Below are 25,677 nucleotides of genomic sequence, written 5' to 3'. Positions count from 1 at the left end.
CTTTTTGGTGAAACATGCCCCTGCTTTTTTTTTTTTTTTTTTTTTAATAGACTAGATCAGTTTTGATCATGCTGTGTGTCAAATCACAGTAAATAGTTACTATTTTCAAATGCTGGCTAATTGGTGGTGCATCATGCTGTTTGTAGTGTTAGAGATCTCGCTCTAACTCTGGTTAGCATTTAGTCTTCTACGGGTCTGTGTTTGAAAATTATCCAAGTGTGGATTCCTTTTACTTTAGTCTCTCTCTCTGTAAAAATGAGTCTATGGATTGAATCCAAAAAGTGGTCAATGAACAATTCAAGTAATTCATTAGCAAAATGAGCACAGCCATATGAGCACACTACGTACTGCATGTATGGGAAAAATGCACCAGAAATTCACAGAGAGTAGCACCATGCTGAGAACTGCAGAGTACAGAAACCTAATGGATGTCTGGGTCAGATTTATGGTAGCTCATCCCCTCCACTGCTATGAGAAAAATTTGACTGGAGCACACCAACTCCAGAGACTATAATTCATTCGCCATCTCACTCCATTTTATTCAGCCAGAGTACATTGGTGAGTATTGGGCTCCTTTTTTCGGGGCCAATAAAATGTAATCACTGTCTGCCAGGACCAAGGTCGAACTATGTTCCTAAAGCAATGCGATGATCATTCTGGCCCTCTCTGAAGGTCGACTGGCTGTTTATTTTTTCCCTATGCCTGTAAGATGGATTGTTAAAAAATTAAATAGGGGATGTTTGCTTTTGATGAAATTGTAGATTATAGTTTAGGTGTTTTATTTGTTTCCTGATGATCTAATCCAGAGTGTGATAACTGAGCAGATAGGATGTTTGAACAGGTTTACAGTGAACACATTTCCTGTTGCATGAATTACACTTGTGAAATTTCATTGTGGTGATGGTCTCCTCAAATCCTCTATTGGCATTAGTAAGCCAGTCTGACATCATCCTGTTGACTCTTATCCCTTGTGAGAGCTCTTCATAAACCAGCCTGTGTTGTAAACTCCATGATCTAAGCCTGAAACCCCCACCAGTGTTTTTCTAACTAGACTTAGAAATATTATGATTATCTTCCCAATTCTGCCACTCACCTTGAAATTAAAGGTAAAAGGAAGCTGCATAGGGATTTTCATAGGGATTTGTAGTACCCTGAATACCACTCAAAATGTTGTTTTCCAGAAGACATCATTAGAATGAACTGATAAAAATATAGACATAGAAGCTGAGAAGTTGAGATTCTTTTTACTCACATTTTGTTTTATTTCAAAAATCACCATTTAAATTACAATTCTGTCAGGTGTACTTTGAGTGATTGCCCTTCTTCGTTATGTTCATTTTGCCAGAAACATTTTGACTATCATTAGCAAAACTTAGCTAATGTTAGAAACATGCATATTTAATATTAACAGAGATGGGCAGTAATCCAATTTAATTTTTGCTTGATGCATAAAGTTAAAAGATTAAAACTAATAAAACAAGTTTTAAAATGATACTTTTCCATTTGATTCCATTTTATATGATGGATTAGGCAGAAAAAGTAGAACTGGGCTGCAAGATCTATCGCTTTATTACCTATTCAGGTTGTAAATCACGTTTTAAAAAAGTAACTAAGTAACTAAGTAATTAATTACTTTTGAAAATAAGTAACCAGTAAAGTAAAGGGATTACTTTTTGGGGCAAGTAATCAGTAATTAGTTACTGATTACCTTTTTCAAGTAACTTGACCAACACTGTTAACTAATATCAACTAATATTAGCTAAAGCCAGAAACACACATACTGAACATCACATATTACTGTAGGGTCTCTAACTTAATATAAAGCACCTTGAGGCACTGCTGTTATGATTTGGTGCTATATAATTAAAACTGAACTGAATTGAATTAAATATGTGGGCTTTGGATATGGTTCACAAATGCTCAAATGTTTGATTAATATCTATCAAGCACTCTGTGAAAACAGCTCTACGGGCTCTACAATGTAACAGTTAAGGAAAGTTTATGTGCTCAGTTTTCCCTCCTGGCTCCAGTGAGGACCACTGAGAGAGAAAGCTCATATCTCCGATCAGCTTCATTTAGACATTGATTTTTACATGTGGCCTTGAATATTGAAAATTTCCTTCTCAAAACCCTGTCAGACCAGTGGGGGGAAAGACTACGGGGAATCAATTCAAATTAATTTTTCAAGATGAGGTGTTTCTGTCTATTACTGTAAGCAACTCTCATTTTAAATAGATCCACTGCCTGAGAGTCAGTCCCAGAAAAAAAAGAAAGAAAAAAAAAAACATGATTGCTTTCTTTAACTCAGGAGGGCATGGAATAATTCACCATCTGAGTTTGGAGGGAGCTGCAGGACCAGCTCAGTGAAATGAAAACCTGCATCTTTTGGTGCATGATCAGGTATTGAAGAATTTGTTCCAATGAACAACCAAACTATCAGCTGTGTGCACACATGTGGCACAAAGCGATGGATAATATAGCAGTGTATATACACTGAGGTGGAAAGTGAGAATATTTTCTGTATTTAAAAACTCTGAATACCATGGGAATGGACTTATTACTTGCTGTAGGTGTTCTTTAAGGATGCAGAGCTATATTAGCTGTGTTGGCACTGACAGTTTAAATTGTAGTTGTACTTTCTAGCTGCCTGAGTCCATTTGTTCACTATGTGCCTCTTCTTTAACCGCTAAACAGATGCTTCTGGCAATGTGCAGGTTCTGACTGCTAATGTGGTGCAGGAACAGAGGTCCTAAAGTTTTTTTGCTTATTTGTTTGAAATCATAAGCAGGTGTAGATGCACAACTGCTTCCAGCAATCATGGCTAAAACAGTAACAGCATCTCCCCGGGCAGAACTGGTTGTAGCAGAAACTCTAACAAAAACGTCTTTGTGAAACTGTAGCAGTACATGTAGCCAACAACAAAGTTACATTTCCAACGTCAGCACAACCTTGTCAACTGTCAACCTGTCAGCTGACAGTTACTGAACTTGGAAATGTTAACTTGAATAAGAGCACCAAGTTTAACTTGTCCAAAGTCTCTGGGGATGTGAAGTGATCATAGAGTGTGGAGTGATCAAAGAGAACCACATATCCACATCTTATTTCAGAGAAGCCAATGAATAAAACCACTTTCATGTAGTTTGTCAAGTGATATTGGTAATTCTAGATTGCCAATGGTGTGAATGTGAGTGTAAATAGTTGTTTCTCTCTCTGTGTTAGCCTTGCGACAGACCAGGTGTACCCCGCCTCTCACCCTGTGATCGCTGGGATAGGCTCCAGCCTGGGTTCAACCCTGATAAAGATAAGTGGAAAAGAATGGATGGATGGATGTTTAACAGTGCAAATTGTATTTTGGTTTAGTTAGGTGCAACTGTAAATATCTATCCGAACGCCGATTTGGGATTTTTCAATGAAGCGAAAAAAGGGCCATTTTTAGTCCACATTATTACAGCCAAAGTACCTTTGTTAGGTTTTAAAGAAGACCTTCGTAAAGAAATAGCAAAGTTTTTCCAATTGCAAAATCTACTACGTCCTTGTAATGCATAAACAGAGGAATTTCTTGTACAAAAGTAGTTTTCATTGCAAAATCTGACCAGGTAGTTTCAGTGCCTAAACATAACCATGTCATTTTTATTGCCAAACCGACTAATTTTTTGTGCCAAAACCAACCCTAGTGACTTTCAACCAACTACTGTATTGTTCAGACAATAAGGCGCACTTGACTATAAGGCGCATTAAGCGAAACAAGCATTAGTATTCATCCTCCAGCTTCACTGGTTATATTATGCTAACAAAGCTGTGTTAGCTAGCGATCAGGTAGCACATCATTATATACCAGCTAGCCCAACTTCCGTAACCCTACAAACGTCACTGCTGTTTAGTTTTCTGTCTTCATTTATGTTGGAAGTGATAGCAAAGCTGTACGTTTTAATTATTTCAGAAATCTCTCAGTCAGAACATGCTATATCATGTTTAGGTGGAAACTAGCGAGCTAACTTCCTGCTAACTTCTAACTCCGTCAAATTTAATAAATCCTGTTTTCACGGATGCCTGAATGTTAAACTTAATTGTTACACCTGGTAAAGCAGCAACACTGATCATTTTGTTAAAGATGAAAGAATTTAGGCAGTTTTTACCTCTCAGTGATGCCGCAGTGTTTGTTTGACTTTGGGACCTGAAGAAGACGGAGTTTTGGACCCAGATTACTCCGCGAGGCTCCTGACTACGGTAGCCGTAATGTTCTGACAATCCATCAAGCAGTGCGGCTTCATAGCTTACCAAAGTCGTACTGAAACGTTTTTGACAGATTTTTGAGTGCCGTGTACCACCTGAAATTGGTTCGAGGTCAATAAGCACAACCAGAATTCATTCATAAGGTGCACTGTCGATTTTTGTGAAAACTAAAGGCTTTTAAGTGCTCCTTATAGTGCGGAAAATACGGTAGTTTTTCTATATTAAACCTAACCCTGTAGTTTTTAATGCCTAAAGTTAACCAAGTGACATATTTTTATTTTGTAATATATTTTAAAAAACAAACAAACAAAAAAAACCCAATGCAAATGGAGTGTGAACATCTGTGAAATCTGAAGACTTAAACTTGAGTCTCTGGTGTAAATAGATCCACCACCAAGGCCTCAACCTTTGAAGGTGGCCATTTTCACCCTATAAATAAAGGGAAAAGGATAATGAGCACATATGAGACCGGACAAATGAGAAATCATATTCGGGAGACAAATCAGTAGAGCTCGAGACTATTTCATGGATGGCTATTTATTAAATCGGGCTTTCATAACAGCCAGTGCATAGCTGCTGTTGTCTCGTGTTTGTTTACTTTGCGGTATGCTTGTTATTGGATCATTGTTGATTTTCCAGATAACGGTGCTGTTGAGTGGTATGCTTTAAAAAAAGTGTGTGTGGTGTAAATTACAGTATTGATCGTGGTTGTTTTATTATAAATGTTTGCCACATAAGTCAGGCTTTCCTGTGTGCCATTGAGTAGTCACGCTATATGTGTATACTTTATATATACAGCATTAACATTTTACACATATATTCATGTAGCTGTTTGTCGTATGGATGCTGCGGGTGCTACCAAGCTCCTATTGCATTCCTGTCATGATATCCCTTACATAAAAGATGCTACACCTGCTATGGATTGACCTCCAATTGAGCTGTGCCCCCTCATGCAGTGGCTTCCCAATGGTGCGTCAAGGCACACCAGTGTGGCTTAAGAAATACATAATTTCTTTGCTTACATGGTGCCAATCGAGCTAACGAGGACACAAAATATCGAGAAACTTTGCCTACTTTAGAGTTCAGGGTCTAAACTGTAAATTGTGACTGTTTTTGTAAAGAAAATGCAAATTCCAAAGCATAAGTAGTCCTGCTCTTTGCTACAGTTTGTTATAAAATGTTCTCTTTTAATCGCAGCCGGTGTGAGGTTGTTGAATGAAACTGGTTTTCATCAGCCTGTTTTCTATGGATATTTCCAGTTTTTGCATATTATTGCACTTGGCTGGTATGGATAAGGCTATGTACTGGTAAGTGCAATGAACACAAAGTTAGCAAATATATCCTAAAGCATCAAATGTGAATGTACCGGTGTGAGCTCTATTGTTTCTGCCGTTAAAGAATGAAGTAAAGAGCCTTGTTTTAACACCATTTACCAAATCGGTTTTCATCATTTTATGGTTTCTGGATATTTGGTTCAAAACATAAAACACATTTAAATGAATAGTTTTAGTATTTTCCCTTTTTTGGGTTCAGATCAGTAAACAGCCCACAAAAACGGGCAATATTCACTTTCAAAGATAACACCCAGCAACTTAGTGCACATCGCTGGAGTGTGTTAAATATGTGAAGGAGAGGTGTCGTGACAGACTCTGCTGCCTAGAGTTTCTCTGAAGTTTGCAGCTTTTGTTCATGACCTGATATTCAGCACGACTAGCAATGAGCAATAAACACCAGAAGCAAATGGAGCTCTGCCCGTTTTCATACCTGTTCTAGCTGGCCGATTGCAGCTGAGAGTGAGAGAGCTGAGAACTAATGCTGGATACTAGCTGCAGAAACTGGCTCACGCAGGACCCGCATGAAATAAGCTTTTCAGCACTCTATGACTACCAGAGCAGCTCTTCTGCCAAAAGAGCTCTTCGCCATTGAGCAAGAATGGCTCAGAGAATACCAGTTTTCATGCTATTACTTAATGCATCAACTATACAATACTATATTTATCCCAGATTTGAGGAATTATTTTGTTACAATATGATGATGATGATGATGTTGTTGAGGATAATAAAAAAACAATTAGCAAACAGCTTTTTTATTCCGAATAAAGAAAATATTTGAAGATTTGGACTTGATTAAAAATTGCATATAACTGTCTCATCCCAACTAGTTAACAAACTGATGGGTGAAAAACTGCAGTGTTAAAAGAGTGTGACATTTAACAAATTGGCCAAAAGTGTGCATCGTAGTCTTTTGTTTCTGCTGAAGTGGCAGCGAGCGCCCCGAGGTCAAGACAATCCATCCGTAGCTCAGACAGATGACAAAAGGATCCGCACCACCACACAATACCACACGGGTGTTTCCTGTGCACGAAACATATCTGGTCGTGTTCCAAATTTTAAACCCAAAGGCGGTTTTCTGTCTTCGATCACAGCAGCGGTACCTGTGACACGGCTCCCCGGTGTCAAATAGCACTGAAATGTACTGCGTGATGATCAAATGAGCCATAAAAAGTATTTCAAAGGAAGAAAAGCTAATTAGAGGTAAAGTGACACCCGCTTCAACTCAAGCATAACATGGCAGGTGTACAAGCACTAACGCCGTCCCACAGCCGCTGTTGCCTGCCAGGCCTGGCTGATTGACATGACGTTGCTTCCCAGACCACAACAATGCCAGCAGGGTCCTTGTTATTTTGTCTGTTCTCAAAGGCGCCTTCTGGTAGCCCATAAAGCACCATCAGGCTCCAAGCCCTGCAGTCATTCAATTAAGAATTTACTGGGCTATTGATTTCACCACAAGCGAAGCGCCTCACATCTTGGAAACAATAAGGAGCCCATAAAGGCTATACTAGCCTTTTACCTAAAGGGTGATGACATGGTCTTCAGTGTGGAGAGAAAGGCAGGGAAAGGCTAATGCACAAAAAGTGAACAACATCTGAATTGTGTTTTCTCTTACTTCAATCGTTCTCCTTTTTAATGAAGCAGTACCTTCATTTTCAGCGTGACCTTTTGAATAAATTGTGACTTTTTTTTAAGAAAAACAATTTTTAATTAATGTTGTCAAGAATCACTAGTGTCACTGCTTCTAGAAACTAATTAAAGATTCCCTAAAGTCAGAGATGGGGTCGAATAAAAGTTTGAGAAATTAACATAAACTCCGGGGGACTAGCCTAAGTGCGTAGAAGAAAATAAATGGCATGCTTGGCAGAAAAAGAGCCCACAATGTATGTGCTGCCATAAACAATTCTGGGATGATAAAACAGCTCTGAGCTCAGTTATTGACTATTTTTTATTAGATAAATTTTAATTCAGTGCATTGTTTTACCTTTTCTCTAAATTTAATGAATTTCTTCTTGTTAGCCTTAGCGTGAGCTTGCTGGCAGGCAAACTCATCTTTTTCTTTCGGACCAATTACTTGACAACCAATAGCAATCTTTAGGTCAGTTATCAAATAATGTTTTGTTTTTTTCTGTGTGTGTGTGAGTTGACCACACAAATGAGCAAAACGAAACAAAAAACGTAAAACACCAACCGAAACCTACAGCAACAAGCTTTTTGTCCACTTGGGGGCAGCACAAACGAGCTGCAAGCAACACACTGATTTGTTTGTTAGCAAATGCAAACACCCAGAAAAAAAACAGAACAGCATTAGCTTTCATTTACATCTATTTATAAGCTCTTGTAAATCTGCTATTTTCATCACGTGGCGTTTTGGTGCTTTTGCCCTGAGACATAAGCTAAAAACTGATGACAGCAAACAAAAGCAGTTTTGTGGACATGAGCTAAATAAGACCAAGGAACACAAAAACACACTTATGTGATCCACTGTAGTATAAAGGTGTTACTGATATAATTGGTAGCCACTGTAATGTTAAATTCTTTCATGTTTTAGCAGGATTTCACAGCCCCTCTTGTTATTAATGCCAGCAAAGTTCCCAAGCTGCCATCTAATAAATCTCCCATGCCCCCCACTCCACACCCCCCCACCTACATTGAGCGACCCCATGTGGCATCCTGAAGCCAGGCTTAAATAAACTTTGGGGTCATTCTTGGCAAAATTGTGTTCACAGTATCATCCACTGCAGAGCATTGGGGGGAAAAATACAACTGTTGATGCAACACAAGTTGAGCTGGGCCAATTGAGACTACAATGAAAGCGAGAGAGGAGGAGCGGTCGTGTAGAGTGAGTATAAGCTGGAGAGAGGAAGGAGCGTACGAGAGTAGTGCGGCCAGAGGAGAGTACATGTAGATGCTTAATGAATTCAGTCACAGCAGCACACAATGGAATCTTTATCCATGGGGGATGAGGCAGGGGACTTGGCAGAGCCCCGGCGTATCTCAGCAAGGGTGAAAAATAGAAATCCCACTGTCCCCCTGTTGGCTCTCCCTCATGTCAGCTGCCTTGGTTACTGAATTGGCTGCCAGCGAGCCCCCGCCACTCCACTCTATCCCTCCTCCTCCTATTCCCCTCTCTCTTTCTCAGTCGTTCAGTTCAACTCTCCTTCACACTCATGTATTTTTCCCCTGTTTCTGTCACTGTACTTCGAGCTGTCCCTCTGCTTTTTCTTGTATTATTAACCCATCCTCCTGAGTCAACTTCCTGCCGCCGCAAGTGCACATTGCTGCTTCTCCTCGAAGTCCGTAAATGATGGCTGTAATACACACCCACTGCACAAAGACACACTCTGCACAAGCTCTTAAAATGCAAGGATTTGACTTACCTTGTTACAGGTTGTTCTGATAATTATGTTTTTATTAGACGATTTGGAAAAGAGAGGAATAAATTAAAATCCTTACCTTTTGGAGCTTCTCTGAACTTCTTTTCCTTCGCAGACACTGGGATTTACTGCAATTTTCTCACTTTCCCTCCCGACGTGTTGGTTTCTCTATCTCAGTCTTTCCACTGTGGGTTTTTTCTTGCAGAGAAAAGTCCAGCTGACCCCCTGCGCAGGGAAAACCAGGCAAGAGGGGATTTAAAAAAAAGAAAAGAAAAAGACCAGAGAGCAAGCGCTGGCAACTCCTGATGAACTCAGCTTCTACCTCGCTGCTCCTTCCAGCACTCGGGGTGAATGAAGTGTGAGACAAAGTAATCTTCAGGTGAGGAGACAGACTCCCTTTCTCTCTCCTTCTTTCACTTTCCTCCTCCTGCACGCTCTCTCTCTGTGTCCTGTTCTCGCTCTACCTGCTCAGAGCGCTGTGGATGAGCTCACACACAGCTCTCCCTCTTGTGTCTGAGCGCTGTGCTGTTGCTCCATCTATTCCCCTCATTTCTCCCTCCCTCTCTCCCTTCATCCATCCCTGTACGGCTCATGAATGTTTAGACACGGCAATTGTAGCTGAAAGGCACTGAATTAACCCGCAGGACTCAAAATACACTCTTTCGCTCCACTCACTTTTCCCCACTTTATTCTTTTGTTCTCGCATTGGCTGCAACCCCTCTCACTGTGTATGTGACCCCCCTGAGCAGCACAATCAGTTCTTTTTAGGGGGAGTGATAGTCTATTAACTTTGTGGTCTTTTCTCTTTACTGGGTTTTATCAACAGACCGTCTGAAGCTTGGTTAAAGGATTGCGGCTCGAACATCCCCAGCAGACTTCAGCCTGTTACATTAGAATGCAGCACACATGACTCATAATCAAATAATCATGAACAAAACAAGAAATATGTATGATGAATAAGTAAATATTTGCTTCTCCCTTGGCTGATTAATAATTAACTGTCCTTAAACAAGTCTAATTGGGCTTAATTGAAGGTATTGAGTCATTGGAAAACAGATAAAAATCAAACCGCTCATGTCCCCGCGGGCTCAGAAGCGTTTCCGATGAGTCAAATGAAAGCCGAGCTCGTCATATGCCTCCGAATCAAAGTCTGAAGAAGTCCCGGATTTAAAGTCTTACATCAATTTATGTCAAGTCACCGGAGATAAGTGCAGCTTCAATTCCTTAACCCCGCTGACAATTCTGCTGCTGTACTTTGAATGGCATTGGCCCGTTCTGCATCATATTATACATCGCTTGAAAACACACCTCCTTTTAGATTCAGATACCAATACCACAGCAATAACAGCAGCAGCTGCAGCAATTGTTGCCCTTTTTGTCATCTATAGGGACTTTTTAAATCTTTGTGTTGCACTTAGCTTTCCAGCAAATACACTTCCTAGCTTTCATTCCCACTAACAAACGAAGGTATTGTTAAAGGTGTTCTTAAAGCATCATGTGTACACGTGATCCTATACTTTAGATTTTTGCTGTTTGATTATTCTTTCTCTCTGCAACAGCAAAAACAGTATTACCATACTAGCTACGTATAACAAAAAAGGAGACCTGCTTATTTTTAGGTCTATATTTTTGTCTCTACTAGGGTGGCTTTGCACGAGTCCCAGCTTAAAACAATAATTTATTATCGTATTTATTGTCTACTAAGCCTTGGTGAAGTTCATCGGCTGATTAACTGCCTGAAGCCAGACCTTTTAGCTCCTTTCTATTTAAGCTGACCTTCCTCTCCACTTCTCCTTGGGAGCTTGGGAATGACCATATTAAGGATTTTCTCTTTGAGATTATATAGACACAAGTGTAAAAAAACAAACTCTAAAACTAGTCTCAGAAATTTATTCAGCTCGTATATGTAGAAGGTTGGCCAAGTTAAGCTTCCTTTGCCTACAAGCCACTTTGCAACCCACCTGACCTTCACCTTCTTCTTTTCATACTCCACCTGACTTAATCAGCATCAGTGTTGTTGGTTTCTGATACATCATCTGGTCTTTGATACTCTTCCTGCCTCATGCAATGTTATGCTGGTTGTATTGCAATGGGTTTCAATTTAAGAAGCACGGGTGATGCAATGGTGCTGGTTTTGATTGTAACCATAAGCTAGATGACTGAAGAGGTCACTTGGACAAGTGATAAAATGTTTCTCCTACTGAAACCATTGCATCCAGATTAACAGAATTAACATTGTTTAATTGGATTATTGGTGTCAACATACTCCCTGCATCATGTGCTCCATGCTAGACCACAGAATAGAACCACACTGCCAAATCTACTATATATTCCTGCAGATGTATTGGCAAAATACATCTGAGACCTTATTCTTTGAAACTTGTAGTACGAGTATCCAACATGACAATGAACAATACCTATTGATTGCCTGTGGTAACTGGCAGTCCAGCCCACCCTCCTCCCTAAAGTGTTAAATGTTGTTTTTGGTAATACCGGGATAAATTTCTCACGCCCAACTCATCACAAATCAATGTTTACAAAAAATGAGCTCTTAGCATCACATTTAATCACTATGGGTGGATGTTTGAGAACAAAAAAACAAAACAAAATGCTTTTCAAAACTTACAGCAATTTTTTGGTGCCTAATGCCTAACCCTTACTGTGACAGTAAAAGGGAAGTGAAAACAGCAAGAAAAGTGTAAAACCCAAAACATGCAAATTACTTCAATGCCACCCCTCCAGCCTTTAAATGGACCAGTTTCTTGACATTTCTTTGGTTGTTGTGTCGAGGGACAGATGCCAGAGAACACCTTATGAGTTGTATCTATGAGATGTCAGCACCATCTGACAAAACATTTGCAGTGTTCCATGTCATGTTGGTCAACCAGATGGTAGCAGAAAATCCTCTAGGTCCTGTAACACCCTGTCATCAGTTTTTCTCTCATTGGGCTACTGTCACCATGAGTCTCGCCTGTTTCACAGATGCTTCCCTCAGTAGTCTGGTCATCAAAATTTCACTTTCAGGCCTTTAAACCTGACTTTTTCTCCCACAACAAGATTAATACAAGGAAGTTGACTTTGGTATTCTCTAGAGATAATCAACATTATTCACATTGTCTGGGAATTTTCACAATATTTAAGCTTACTGGTGTTCTGACACATAATTCTAGCAGGAGCAAATGAATTACATACACACTGCAGGGTTCTGCTGCAGCTCACGTGTTATATGCATTGCTTTCCACATGTTTTATGGATAACTTCCTGGAACCATTATCTGAAGTTTATACCGCACATTGAAGTCATGGTAGTTTCAGCAGGTTTTGACTTGTAAATGTTGTTTCCTTAAGTTAAAAAGCAAATTTTTCCTTCAAAGTGTCCAATGTGGCATGTAATGCAATGCAAATACCTGAAACCAAACACTGCGAGTGCCTCACATCAGATTTGTTGTTGTTGGTATATCCAAACTGATGTATTGTCTGTGCACAACACATAGTATATAATGTTTAGACAAACAACATGGAAATCCTTTCCGTCTCTACCATCCATCCCACTTGATCTGAATAGGACATAAATCCTAGTTCGACTGATCAATTGCATGGCATCAAAAGCTATTATAACAAGCCATTACCACCAACGTGCAGATGTAACAAACAAAGTGAAAGTGCATGTTGGAGAATCAATGATGCCTCAAAAGAGAGAAACGACAAGCTGGAGACGGCTTGAAAACCAAAGTTAATTGTGAAAGCATTTTGAAAAAGCAGATATACCCCATGACAAAAAGTGTTTGATTTATTGAAGAAGAATTTATTTTTGTTCACTTCAGGGCAGCAGAATCTTATAAACTTATAATATCTAATTTTCTGTTCACACAGAAACCCATAGAAACTTTAGGTTTTGCTCTATTTTGGTCTCCACCACCTTTGAATATCTTAAAAGATCATAAAGCAAAGCAAAGCACGACGAGTACAGAAAGCAGCTGCAGTGACACTTTTCATTGTTTTTATCTCTCGGTTTCGCTCTCTTTGTGTGTTATAATTTCGATATTCTCCACGACCAACTACACCTCGAGCAAAGTGACCCAAAGACCGGTCGTACTTCTACACTGGCTCCATCTGACTACAGACCTCACTCCAGGCAGGTGGACAGGCCCTGGAGTGGAGTGGACGGCGAGCCCACTGGCTTCACTGGACCATAAATTCCACTTAACTGTGTCTCCTGTTTCATGCTGTGTGGTTGTTAGATTTCACTCTTTTAAACCTGGAAAAGCTCAAATAAAGCAGCATTACTGAAACAAGTACTTGTTGCTTATGGAAGGACTAAAGTCTCGGCTCTGCTTAGTTCCCAAAATTATTATCATTATTATTATTATTATTATTAAAACCTGGCTTATATATAGACACATGAGCCATAGGCTATATTCTGACAAGCTTGAATGTCAATATTTGGTATTTTTCAAATTTACAAATGGTCACAAAAGTAAAATGTGAAAAGAATATTATAGATTTTCTCCTCATTTGAGGCATAATCAGCCTGGATAAAAAATTTAAGCAGGCCACAAAGCCAAAGTTATTCTACACTTCCAATTGGCAAATGTCAAGTATTTAAGCACACACAGCCTGCAAGCAAATTTGGAGGCAAATTTTATGCAATGCCCGACTTAATCATGGCTGTTGGTCTCTGATGCCCGCTCTGTTATGTGCTGGTGTCTGCACCTCTCCTCCTTCTCAGCAAAGCCATACTGAGACATTTACTGTGTTTTACTGCAGAAGCATTGACAAAAATAAAATATACAGCAGATTGAAATCAGACTGACATATATTCATCCTTCTGCCTCCTATTTTCTAATATTCTTTAAAGTGTTTGCTGAGTTTGATGGGGATGTTTTCTTTTTTTTAGTACGTGCATCAAACATTACAACTCTTCTGCTGAGCCTAAAGGCTGATTCTGAATGCTTAACTGTTTGGTATTGATCCAGTGGCTTATCTGACATACCTTTCTGACAGGTACTCAGTGTGATGCATTATCGAGGACAAGAGAGACTTAAGAAAAAAAATCCCACCATCTTTAATCCAATACAGTATGTGATAATGCTGTTGTATCCTGAAGCCTTTATCAGCCTGAGTCATGTGTAAGATCGATAAAAAAAACAAGCTGCAAATCTACAGTCGATGTGTGCCTGACTCAGTTGCGATGCTCCTTTTTTTTTCTCTAATGAAGCCGAGCTCCTTAAAGAAAAAAAAATGTTTGTTAAAAAATGACAGCAGTTATCATCCAACCTTGGTGGATTTATTTCTCCACAGCTACAGTATTTTACATTCTGCTGTCCTCATGAGGGCCAGAGCGATAATGTTAGGAAGGCCAACTGCATCATAGCAAATTAGCACAAAGTACAGTTGCATGAGGATATTAATCAGCGGAACTGTAGAGACAATCACAAAATGGTACGTTTGGAAAGAAATGTGCTTCAGTCATAAGCGAATAAAGATATATTTTTAGCAGATGTGGATAAAAAAGGAAAAAAAAACCCAGCTCAGAGTACGATTATTAAATTGAGTATTTGGGATAAGAAAAGAGCTTGATTTGAAAAGCTTCCCTGATAGTCTTTGGAGAAAGTAGTTTTCGGGTCTGAATTGGCCCACACAAAGTGAAAGCATGTGATTGATTTCCCCGGTTTATCCCCGGGAGATGAGAAAGTTTGCATGTCTCGCTCCCTAAACCTATAAATCACATCGATCAGCCGGGATAACAAGGCCATGCCTACACATCCCCGGAGAGTGAGGTGGGAAAACAATTAGAGCAGCGTGGAAGACACAAAGACAGCGATGGAACAGAAGTAAGACCTAGATAGATAGATAATAGATATATAGATGGATAAAGAATAAAGGCAATAGAAAAAAGGCAAAATGAAGATGATGCTGGTGCAAGCTGTCAAGAGTTTCAGAAACAGAACGTGTCAAAGAGAGGAGCCATTAAATATAGGGCAGAGCGGGTTATTTTCTATATCTTTCTCACACTGTTGCTGACATTTTTTCCTAACCCTGACCTGTGGAGTCTGTCTAACTTGTCTCAAAATACTGTAGTCTAGATATGAAATGGTAGGCAGAGACTTTCTGCAAAATAAGAAAGTGTGAAATAAGCATATTTTATATATATATATATATATATATATATATATATATATATATACATACACAACTGTGTGTTTTACTTGATATTTATATAGAGTGATGTAAAAAGACAGTACACCTTTTGTGTGCATATAATTAAATAGGATTTATAATAATTTAATCTCAGATGAATAGTAACACGTGACATTTAACAGTGTTGTTTCATGCAAAATAATCCAAAAGTGGAAGCAAAGGGTGTAAAACTTAATACACCCCTACAGCTTCCATAGGACTGAAAAGTAGCAGCCAGGTGCTGCTAATCAAATGCACCTGATCATCAGCGAGAGTGCGCACCTCTTTAAAATCAGACGTTTTTGCAGTTTGTAGGTCTGGAGTATTCAGGTATGTGTCAACAAAATGCAAAACAACAACAACAAAACAGGACAGACAACAATGATTGTTGCTGCTCATCAAGATTATTCTTAAGTGAAAAATAATCAAGACAGTCGGCAACCTTCTTGGCAAATTTATCCCAAGGTCAGACTCTGCAATACTCAGGGAACCTGCAAAAACCCCACAACTCTACAAACCTCACTTGGCTTCTTAAAGTCCATGACAGTACAATAATACGAAAAAATAAAGATGGCTTGGTTGGAAGGCTTCCTAGGAGAAATGCTCTTCTCTTGAAAAGAACATAGCAACACAACTTAGGTTTGCAAAGCTGTACTTGAATAAACCACATGACTTCAATGATGATCTTTGTAACGATGAGACCAAGTTGGAGGTTCTGGCCACAGTTCGTATCAACATATAAGCACAAACACCTAATACCAGCTGTCAAGCACAGTGGTCAACGGGTGATGATTTGGGCTTGTTTTGGAGCTGAAAAAAAAAGACTCAAGGTGCTGCAGTGGCCCCATCAAAGTTCAAACATCAACCTGACTGAAAAGAACCTTAGGAGAGCTGTGCATAAACAAGCGCCTTAATGAACTCAATAAACAAACCTCACTTAACTGAAGAAACATTGTGACAAGTAGTCGACTAGAATCCCTCCATAATGTGAGAGACTGAAAAAGTCATACAGAAAGTGATCACTGTAATTTATTGCTGCTAAAGGTGTTTCTACAAGCTAGTTTTTCACACTTCTGCATTTTAGCTACTGCGTTTTTGTTAAGAAATAATGGCATGGTGTAATATGTCATGTGTTGTTGTTCATCTGAGGTTGCATTTAAGTAATTTTAGAACCTGAAGGACCAGATGACAGTTTTTATTATATCCTAGACCAGAGATGGGCAGTAACGCGTTACTTGTAACGCGTTACTGTAATCTGATTACTTTTTTCAAGTAACGAGTAAAGTAAGGGATTACTATTGCAAAATCGGTAATTAGATTACCGTTACTTTCCCGTAGGAACGCTGCGTTACTGCGTTACTAAAACCGTGATTTTTTTTGCGAGAATGTCTCATGACAGTGACGTAAGCAAGTGCGACGTTGGTGACAGCAGCTGTGTGCAGATCAACAATGGATAATATATCGAGTGCGGGAGAGAGTATGAGCGTGCAGCGTTTAAAGTGTGGAAGTACTGACCTTACTTTGAGTTTGATTCCATAAAAAGTGACAAAAACATTAGCGTCCATCGTGCGTGGGAAGAAAACTTCTTTTTACAGCGAAAAAAACCCCTAAACTTCCGAGCAAGCACCGAGTAGCTACGACGTGATGGGAAACTCACAGAGACACTCGCGCGGATTCCTCAACTGACCGCAGCACACCTACACCAGGGTAACCCTCCGCCTACCCTGCTCCTGCTTTACAGGTGAAAATAGAGCAAAAGGACCGCTGAGTCTTTGACTTTATTTATTTTCTGCTGTGTTTTACTTGCATCTGTTTGAAAGAGTGAGTGAAAACACAAAAAATATTTTATTTTATGTGCTGGAATGTGTAGAAAATAGGTTTAAATGTTAAACTAATTTATTCAAGTCAGAGAATGTTGCATATAATTAAATGTTTTGCTTGATGCATAAAGTTAAAAGATTAAAACTGATAAAACAAGTTAAAAAAAGAGACTTTTCCATTTGATTACATTTTGTATGATGGATTATGTAGAAAAAGTAGAATTGGGCTGAAAGATCTATCACTTTATCACCTCTTCAGGTTGTAAATCGTGTTTTTAAAAAGTAACTAAGTAACTAAGTAACTAAGTAATTAATTACTTTTGAAAATAAGTAATCAGTAAAGTAACGGGATTACTTTTTGGGGGGAGTAATCAGTAATTAGTTACTGATTACTTTTTTCAAGTAACTTGACCAACACTGGTCCTGATACATAAAACCTGAGACTTGAAGCAGAGCATACTTTATTTTTCACACGAGTGTTGAATGTTTCTTGTAACAAAATGTTATTTTTTTAGTTTTATCATTTCAGTACCTTAGTAAATGAGATCTGAAGATGCCTAATAGCCTCTGGTTTTCTGACGTCAAAGGCCCTCTCAGTTGAAGCATATGGCTGTCAACAAAATCCTATGAAAAGACACAAATCAATAACTCATGTATTCTTCTAGCAAATAAATGGACTGCATTTATCCAGTGCTTCTTTTACTCTTAGTGATAATCAGGTGTGGCACTATGTTAAAGACAGAGACATGAAAATAGTAGCCCCCCATTTTATTTGATGCTCAGAGACATTTTCTTTTAGTAAGGCCACTGTAATGTCAGTTTTACTGTGGTTTAAGTTTCACCAGCAGAGGGCGCTCAGTCCTGTACGCATCGGTAGCTGAACTGATTAATCAGACATTTTTCTGTCTTTACAGGTAAGCTGGGTGGTTGATAATGTAAAACAGAGGTTCTAAACGTGACAGACAGCAGTGGCGATTAATGATAAATGTCTTGTTTGTGGTGAATGTTAAGCTAAAGAGCTAATTTCCAAGTTGGTCCAGTTGTTAGCCTGTGCCGACCCAAGTGTTAGACTGTACCTAAAGCTTGTGAGTCCATTGCAGGTGTATTTTTGGGTTAAAGCCACAAGATATATATTTTGCACAATAAGAGAAAATGTGAATTGCTTTATGTTTAGTTCATGAAAAGTGAATGCTGTAAAAATATGTTAAGAAAAATGTTTATTTGAAAGGGATAGAGTTGGATAAATACAGTTAATAAGACAGGTTCATAAATAGATTAAAACAGTAGTAAAAACAAGATAAAACTAATGAGAGTTCACTATGTTATTCATGTGTATAGTAAAATGTATTTTTGTGATTTAAGCAGTTTACAGAAGTGGTACATATGAATATGGTAAATGGCCTGTATTTATATAGCGCTTTACTAGTCCCTAAGGACCCCAAAGCGCTTTACATATCCAGTCATCCACCCATTCACGCACACATTCACACACTATATCATACACAATATGGAACTGTATAAGTTACTTGTATAAAGTAATGTCAGCTACACTAGAAGAAGTAGTGTCAGTGGTGAAGAGGCAGCGTACGGCCCGCGCGCCGGAAGAACTGATTAATCAGACATTTTTCTGTCTTCACAGTTTTCTGTAAAAATAAATATGTTGCACGGGAGATGAGTTGGCCCATCATTTCAGCGGTGTAACACAGGCACTCATGTCGCTTTACATGTCACATTCACAAAGCTTCTGTATCACACACCAATACCTGGTAACAAACCTCCTGCCACTTTATGTTAGTCCAATGTGTATGCAATAGAGCTGTAGTGTCCAAAAAGAAATAAAAACCACCTCATTGAGCTGCCAAATATCAAGTGCATCATCTTCTTATCTTGGAATTGCTCCCAGCAGTGTTCTGAATATTATGGAAACTTTTCAGGACATTGTATTTGTGACTTGGAAAGTCCCAAATCTACATGACACTCTTGTTATATAATGACAGTTACTGACAATAAGAAAAATATGTAAGATAACACCAACCATGTGCTACAGTTTCTCTGTAAGCTTGACTTTCAGCTCATGCAGCACTCCACCACATGTTTGCACGTTCATTGTAGTCATCTGCCACACCCACTTCACCTGCTGCCTTATACAGCAAACAGTTCTCACCAGCCTGGTTTTTGCCTTTGCATTGTTTGTTCCAGCAGTTTCAGTTTTACTTTATCATTTCATTTTTCCTGCTTGCAAGCTTTTGTTTTGGCGTTCTACAGTAAAAGGCCCTGCAACTGTTTCTGTGTGCTTGGTACACCCTGTGCCTGTCCTCACTATTTTGCTCATATAACCTCATTTAACCCTCTAACCTTGCAAAAGGTTGTATCACTGTTTGAAACTCAATATTAAACTATTTGGAAAAAGTTGCCGATCATAAGATAAGATAAGATAAGATAAGATAACCTTTATTAGTCCCACACGTGGGAAATTTGTTTTGTCACAGCAGGAAGTGGACAGTGCAAAAGTTATGAGGCAAAAATTAGAATACAGTAAGAATAAATACAGTACACAACTGTACAGAATAGAATAAAATAAAATACTATATACAGTAGAATAAAATAAAATAAATATACAATAAGATAAAAATAGAATACAAATACTATATACAACTGAGTAAAAATACAACGATGACAGAAAGGATTATTGCACTTAGTATTATTGCATATGTATGGATGTGTGTGCTTGATCAGTTAAAGTCTTTATTATGGAGTCTGACAGCAGTGGGGAGGAAAGACCTGCGAAATCTCTCCGTCCCACACCGTGGGTGCCGCAGTCTCCCACTGAAGGAGCTGCTCAGTGCTGTCACAGTCTGCTGCATGGGGTGGGAGATGTTGTCCATCAGGGATGACAGCTTAGCCGCCGTTCTCCTGTCACTCACCACCTCCACTGGGTCCAGAGGGCATCCTAGAACAGAGCTGGCCCTTCGGATCACCCTGTTCAGTCTCTTCCTGTCCCCAGCAGAGATGCTGCCGCCCCAGCAGACCACGCCATAAAAGATAGCAGAAGCCACAACAGAGTCATAGAATTTCTTCAGGAGTGGGCCCTCCACTCCAAACGACCTCCACTCCAAACGACCGATCATGGTGAACTCACTGGTGAGGCTTTCTATTACTAACTACTATAAATTGTTCTTCACTTTAGTAGAGCTGCAGGGGACGAGTTCAATATTGATGGCACTGATTCTTTGTTAAAAGGTTCATTTTTACTCACTAATTTAAAAAGATGTATTTGAAAAAAAAAACTCTCAAGTGTCTTATTCACAGAGCCCAAGGTTATTTATTTGGTTGTTACAGTTGTACAGAAGCTACTCACTGAATTAGAATTACCGTTTATCTTACGTTTTCTAGTGCATGAAACCACAGTTTGAGATTGTTATTTCCTGTGGATTTAATGCCCTTAGTGTTTCCCTAAATGTATCTTCCATAGGATTTGTGCCTTGTTCCTTGAGTGTTTCCTTGTCTCCATTCTTAGTATGTCTTTTTGATTGTTTGCAGTTTTACTTTGAAGGTTCGTTTTCTTTCGTGTCCTGTGTGAGAGGGTTCCCTCTTCAGGCTTCACAAACTTTCTCTGAATAAAACAATGCAAGAAGTTCTCAGCTCAGCTCATACATTTTCATAACATTGCATGCTCTATTTATTTTAAGATCTTACAATGCAACAAGGTCAGAAGCAACCGAAAGCCTTTATTAGAGCAGAGATTTTGTAGTGGTCAAAGAGTATCAATTAGAATCTGAAGATTCACTGTAGTGTGTGTCTTGTATTCATGCCGGACTACTACAGTCAAAAGAAAATTGTTGTTTTCCTCTCCAGTAATTTAAAATTGTATGTTTATAAAAAAAATTTAAATGTCATCCAATCAGTCTTCATTCAACCTGGAAGGATTTTCACCACATCATCAGTCAAAGCTCACTTGCCTGACATCAGCTAATTCAGATGTTTAGATTTCAACTGGCACCAAGAAACATCACCACATAACTCCTGCCGTGACAAACGTACACTAAGATTTTAAACTGTCACAAATTAATTTTAAAGCTTTCAATGAGCTTATCCCATAAATAAATAACTTATAAATCCTTTGTGCCTGGGTGTTTAATTAGATTGGTGAAGGGGGCTCTGCTGATTATTCCAAGGTCTCAGCTCGCAAACAAAAGTGATCTGGCTTTTGTCGTCAGAGCTACTGTTGAAGTTCTGTATACATAAAGCTATTTTGATTTATTGCATTTTATATTATGGCTCAGAGAGCATAGGCAAAACTCACATACTGAAAAGGGAAGGTATTGCTGTCAACAGATATGATACTAATTAAGTCTGGCACAGTGTGAGCAGAAGGATCTGGGGTGGAGGTATATTCCAAAGCAGCTTGCAGATGAGCAACAACTGAAAACTAAAAACTCTAAATCAACATTTCTTTGATTGGCTTGAATATTGTGAAGTTTGCTGCTCCTACCACAACTTGTGTGCTGTGGCACCCGTCACCAGTAGCTGCAGATGCACTCCACTGTAGAGATTTATGTTGACTGTCGCCATAAAATCCAGTATTTTGACACAACACTGCATCGGGCATCATCAATCCAGACAGAAAACATGCTGAGCAACATAAAGCTGTTCGTTCAAATTCTCACATCTTCTGTGAGTTAATGCAGATGTGCAGAGATCAGGCTGGTATTAAATGACATCATACATCTCCCTGCTGGTTTGCCCGCTGTGCAGGGACATTGCAGTTTCCCTGAAAGTCACATGGAGGAAGCACTGAGGATGTGCCAGATGCCCCTAGGGTGTCGTGGTTGATGACCAAATCTCCGGGATTGACAGGTGGTTAAAGTTTCTGTGAAGCATCAGTGAGCGATAATGATTGAACATGATTGGTTAAAATCCATCCTCTGTTTCTGGACCACTGGCTAATCTCATATAAGAATGATTTGGGAATGACGATAGCTTCCTAATTGTCAGCTGTAGTTCTTTCCTCGTGACAGTTGCATGTTTGGGGACTGGCTGGCGTTTTGACGGCGGCTTTTTGGGCCAGCTGCCATTTTCTCTGTGATGGACATGTGCAGTGGCTGCCGGTCCTGGCTGTCTGATTCTTGATTCAGCTCCTTGTTACTGTTAGAAGCCTCTGTGCAGAACCCGTCAAATCAAGCTCTTGTTCACTGAGTGTTGAAGCTTTGAAAAATACACAACAAAAAGTTTCAAGGTACATATGAATGAAAACAGAAAAACATCCAGTGTTTTCACAGTTTATTTTTTTTTATTTTTTTTATTTTTTTATTTTTTTGCCTGTCCCGTTTGGCTCTTTTGCCATCAGAATTTTTGTCTAAAGGCAAAGAAAGATGCCCAACGGATTTACTTTACCAAATTGACCATCCCAGCCTTGCCGTAATGGTCCATTTGATTCACCTTTTATTGTTCATTTTATTTTCACTTATTGAATACGGGACAGACTTGACTGGGGGAAAGAAGGGGAGAAAGAAAGAAGGAAAGAGAAACAGCTGAGAAGAGGGACAGGGGAGAAGGGCAAAAGACAAAAACCAACAGAATGAGCAGAAAAAAAAAAAGAAGAAAAAAAAATGCATATATCAATCACCTGGGTCACCTGCTGAGAAAGAAAAAAGAAAACAAGCAGAAGAGAACAAGAGTAATAGAATAAACAACATCACAATGATATATGGGAATATGACAGTAAATACTAAATATTAAACATTATTGTGCAGCACATAAGATCAACAGAACACAGTGTGCTTTGAGGTAGGAGCCAAAAAGGGTGTAGTTTGTGGGTGTGATCACCCGTGTGTACACCTGTGAGCATGGACGCGCTTGTTTTTTGTTTTTTAAAAGGTTCCTTCATGTAATAATCTGCTAGAGGGTGTGGGGGGGGCCACAGCCCCGTCCTCCAGGGTATGAAGCAGGTATGGAGGAGATCAAAACTCCAGACATCCAGAGGCCCCCAGAACACAAGAGACCAAGGAAGACCAACAGAGGGGCAGCCGCGCCACTGTCCCAGAAAGAGCTGAGGAGAGTCCCAGATGAGGGCTCACTCAGCAGCCACGGAGCAGAAGCCAGGGGGAGTTGCAGTGACACGCCCGTGAGCTCCGCCGGCAGCCAGCCGTGCCTGAGTGACCGAGCCACAGGCCGAGAGGCCGGGGGCACCCCACCTCCGAAGTGGCCCGAGCGAGCCCCAGGCCCTAGGCCCCGATAAGCGGCCGCCAAGGAGTCAGCCGGTGTGTACCTGGACGCCCATCCCCGGACACAAAGAACCACCAACCACCAATTGACCCCTCCCTGGGGCCAGCTCCCCCGCCTACCCCAGTAGGCACCCCCATACTCCGCGACCCGCCAGGGAAAGGGGGCCCAGGCCCATCCAGACCGGGGCCCAGCGCAGCAGCGCCTCCCGGCCCCACAGAGCCCGGGACAGTCCACCCAACCCCACCACAGAGAAAACTGCACCCACCCCACCATCCACTCTTCTTCCAGACTACATAAGACAATAAACACCCAGGCTGAGATCTTCTTCCACCTCTCCTGTATCTCCCCCTCCTGCAGAGAGAGCCCCTGAGGAGAGGAAAGCTCCTGCAAGATGTGACAATCTCCCCCACCAGTTGAAGAGCCCCCCAGGTGGCTCGATGCACCGGCGGCACCCTGCTCCAGGGCTGGGCCCCCATGCACCCACCCGCCCACAACCCCGGCAACACACCAACCAGGACCCAAGCCCCCGAGGCCCGGCCCGGGCCCCAGCCCAGAGACGGAGCGCCCCCAGAACCTCACGCCCATCCCGGACCCACCCAGGGGCAGCCAGGCTACCAGGTCAGTAACCCACGTCCGTCAGCACAGACCCTCCCCTAGCCCCGCTGCACGCAGCCGCGAGGAAACAGTCACCTGAGAGCCAACAGAGCCCCTAACCGGACGTGACCGCTACCCCGGGTTGAGCCCCCCAAGGAAGATGCCTCCGGGGAACCCCCCGACGCCCTAAGCCTGTCCCTACCCCCACACCAATCACAACAGTGAAGGCGGGACCAAACTATGACCCCCCACCCCCACTAGGTGATGGAGCTGATCAAAGGAGCCCAGAGCAATTGATCTGATGTGGTGGCAGAAGCTGTATCAAGACTAATGTAATCTAATAGATAATTTCTATATTGGTTAGAATTAAGGTTATTTTTATTTTTCCAGTTCATGAGGACTGTTTTCTTGGCTATGCATAGGGCAGTGAAAACCATATGGGCGATATTCTTTTCTGAAGTGACATTATCTAAGCTGCCCAAGAAACACACTAAGGGGGAAGTTGGAATGTTACATTTCAGACACTTCGATAAGTCTTCACATGAAGAGGAGGTAGACTTCCACCGTAACCTCCGTGCGGATCTGTGATATTTTGCTCGGCTAAAAGTTATCAAGGCTGACGAAAGCTTGGTTTTGCATTTGCTGGATATTGATCTGAAAACTCTTTTCTTGCTGCGTCACAACTGACTTTTTAGCTAACGTAAGCTAAAGTGGCAGTGTCTGTTTTTGTTTTTGACGCTGTCGCCGGTACGAGATTCCGGAATGGCACCACTTACCTCAACATCCAGCTGTGAAAGCTGCATCAACCTGAGCCAAAAAGTGATCGAGCTGGAACAAAGGATATCCACGCTATACCAAATCCAGGGGGCTGAATGCGAACTTGACACGATCCTCCTTGGCAAAGCTCAAACCACCGCTACTAGCGCTGAGCTAGCCGACACAGTGCACCATCCAGCTGCTGTGTCCCAAGATCCCGCCAACAGTCAACACAGGCTCTCAACTTGCGTCGCTGGTGCTTCTGCCAAGGACGAGAACTCCTGGTTTCAGCTAGGGGCCAGACCCAAGGCTCTGGTCAGCTCCACTCCACTCCAACCAGCGCCATGGACCATGGTTGAGACGCGTGGTGGCTGCAGAGGGGGCAGGAGGATCCGTCTCTTGCACCCTTACCCCTCCGGTGCGGTAGTATTGGAGAATAAATTCAATGTCCTGGATCCTGTGGACTTTCCTCCTCTGACCGCTAGCCCTCGCATCCCGCTGTGTCGCTGAGGTCTGCGCCATCTCCACCACTACGCCCCCGGAGCCGCGGCGGGCAACCCGACGCTGTGGTGCAAACCCACCGCGGAGAGCTGTGCTTTACCCCGGCTCCTCGGAGAAGAGGACCCACGGCGCGGCTACCTGGGAGTCACTCACGCAGTCCGGCTGGCGCATCTCCATCTGAACACCCCCGGTGTCGCGGCGCGGGCGTCTCAGATGGCCAACAGCCCTCGGTGGCACCTCCTCTCTCCACGCTGGTCCTCGGGGATTCCATCGTCAGGAACATGCGGATGAGGGGGGCGCTCACGCTGTCGTTCCCGGGAGCCACTGTTGTTGACATAGTGGACAGAATTCCCAACATTCTGGCTTCCCACCCACAGGTTAACCGGCTCATCATCCACATCGGCACCAATGACATCCCCAAACAGCAATCTGAGCTGCTGAAGTTGGACTTCCTCGAACTCTTCAGCCTCCTTGGTCAGTTGCAGGTGAGTGCTTTTATCTCTGGGCCCACCCCCACCTGTGGCAGAGGGATAGGCCGTTTCAGCCGGCTGCTCAGCCTTAACACCTGGCTTTCCTCTGCCTGTGTCTCCCACGGCGTGGGTTTTATTAACAACTTTGATGCCTTCTGGGAGAGGAGGCATCTTTTGGGGGCAGACGGGCT

General features: G+C 41.3%; 1 protein-coding gene across 3 annotated transcripts in view; it reads right to left on the bottom strand.

Moving 5' to 3' along the window:
- LOC113029391 (cadherin-20) overlaps positions 1-9,470 on the bottom strand; it is a 94,840-nt gene extending 85,370 nt beyond the window's left edge. For all 3 annotated transcript variants that reach the window (XM_026180240.1, XM_026180239.1, XM_026180241.1), the window contains exon 1: positions 9,021-9,470. The gene's annotated coding sequence lies outside the window, so the exon portion shown is untranslated. The remainder of the gene's footprint in view (positions 1-9,020) is intronic.
- Positions 9,471-25,677: the final 16,207 nt, after the last annotated feature.

Source organism: Astatotilapia calliptera, chromosome 9 (genome assembly GCF_900246225.1).
Source record: "Astatotilapia calliptera chromosome 9, fAstCal1.2, whole genome shotgun sequence".
Classification (NCBI taxonomy): domain Eukaryota; kingdom Metazoa; phylum Chordata; class Actinopteri; order Cichliformes; family Cichlidae; genus Astatotilapia; species Astatotilapia calliptera.
Note: the sequence above shows the minus strand (reverse complement) of the source record. Positions and strands in the feature narration are given on the sequence as shown.